The following is a 2050-nucleotide window of genomic DNA, read 5'->3' on the forward strand; positions in this document are numbered from 1 at the left end:
CTCGCCCCCTCACGCGGGGGTCGCGCGTGGGGTGTCCCCCCCTCACGCGCCGCGCGCTTCCGGGGAGGGCGCCCCCCCGCGGCTGGGAGGTCACACCGGGCGGGCCCCGCCCTTCCCTCCCCCTCCCACGCCCTTTGCTCTTAAAGGGCCAGACCCCGTTTGGGCTGAGGCCCCCAGCGCCCCCCCCGCCGGGGATCCCCCCCTCTGTATCCCCGCCGTGCCCCCCCGCCCGGCCCGGGCGGCCGCTGGCGGAGGGTGGAGCGCGGAGGAAATTCCACGGGGGGGTGTGGCGGCGGCCGCGGGGTGTGACCCCCCCACGCCCACGGGTGGGGGACACGCAGCGGGGGGAGGGGGTGGGGACACGCAGGGGACAAAGCGGGGGGGGGCTGTGGAAGGCGTTTTCCCACGCTCCCCCCTTTCCCCCCCCGCCAAGGTCACCCAAAATCCCTCCTTAAGCTGTTTAGGCTATAAAGGGGGGGCACTAATTATTCCCGGGGGGGTTGGGGACGCAAAGTGCTTGGGGGTGGTTGCACAGCACCCCCCGATATGTGGGTTTGAGGGGGGCTCCCCCCAGCCCCACTCCTCACGTCTGGGTGGGTTTGGGGTGCGCCAGGCTGAGGACGGGGGGATTCAGTTCACCCGTGAAGAGGGGGCGGTCAGCAGTGGTGGAATTTGGGGGGCAAGGAGCCCCCCACTACTCAGCTGGCCCATTCTGTACTCGCCACCCCCCAGGCTTTGGGGTACAAGGAGCCCCCAAACTGGTGTTGAGGAGGATCCCCCAGGGGAGGAAGGGGCKCCCCTTTGTGTCCTCCCTGCCCCCCCAAACGAACCTGGTTGTGGGGAGCCCCCGGGTGTGAGGYGTTTCTCCTGGGAGACTCTGGGGACGTGTTTTGGGGTCCCCAGGAGCGGGGGGATGGTTGTTTGTCTTTCTGGGGGTGTCCTCTGGTCTGTTTTGGGGGCAGACTGCCTGGAGGTGGTGTTTTGGGGACCTGGGAATGTTTTTTGGGGATGTTCCTGGCTGAGTGTGCGGTGTTTGAGGGTGTTTTCTCCTTGTCGGGGGTGTTTTGGGGGTCCCTGGATTTGGGGGGGGTCCCTGCCTGAGAGTGGAGGTGTTTTGGAGGTCCTGGTAGTTGGTGAGTGCGTGAGGAGGTGCTTTGGGGTGATTGCGGGGGTGTTTGGGGGTGTTTGGGGAGTCTTTGGCTGATTAGGGGGGTGTTTGGGGGTGTCCCTGCCTGGCTGTATATTGGGGGGCCCCAGGATGAATATGGAGGCACTGAAGGGGGTTGTTGGTTGTGTTTGCGAGTGTTTGGGGGGCTCACGGGCCCTGTGTCTGGKTTTTGGGGGTACCTGCCTGAGAGTGGAGGTGTTTTGGGGGTCCCRGTGGTTGGTGAGTGTGGGAGCGGGTGTTTTGGGGGTCCGTGGCTGTGTGTGAAGGTGTCTCGGGGGGTCSCTACTGAATACGTGGGTACTCAGGGGGGTCTCTGGCTCTCTTTGGGGTGTGTTTGGGGGTCTGGGGTGTTTCTCGCTTTTTTGGGGGGTGTCTGGCTGAGAGGGTGTGTTGGGGGGTCCCCGGGTGAGTATGTGGGTACCCTGGGGGGGTGTCTCTGGATCTGTTGGGTGAAAAGTATCTGTGGAGGGGGTCCCAGGCTGTGTCCGGGAGGTGAAGAGCTGAGTGCTGGGGGGCTCTGGGGCTCTGTTTGGAGGAGTCCCCAGATGCTGTGTTTGGGGGGGTCCGTGCCTCTGTGTGTATTGGGGGATCCCCAGGTGAATATGTGGGTTCCGGTTGGGAGGGAGTGTCTCTGGCCTTTTTGGGGTGTGTTTAGGGGGGCTCTCGGCTGTGTCTGGGGTTGGGGGAGGGAGTCCGTGGTAATACGTGGAGGGCTGTGTTTGGGGGGGTCCGTGGTGCTCCGGGGATCCTCAGCTGATGAGCTGCGTGCTGGGGGCCCTATCGGACCCTGTTTGAGGGGGTCCCCGATGCTGTGTTTGGGGGGGTGTCCGTAACTGCGTGTGTGGGGTACGCGGGGAGACCCTGCCTTGAGTGCGAAGGTGC

This window comes from Malurus melanocephalus, unplaced genomic scaffold (assembly GCF_030028575.1).
Source record: "Malurus melanocephalus ecotype Western Australia unplaced genomic scaffold, MMel_1.1 scaffold_664, whole genome shotgun sequence".
In the NCBI taxonomy this organism is placed as follows: Eukaryota; Metazoa; Chordata; class Aves; order Passeriformes; family Maluridae; genus Malurus; species Malurus melanocephalus.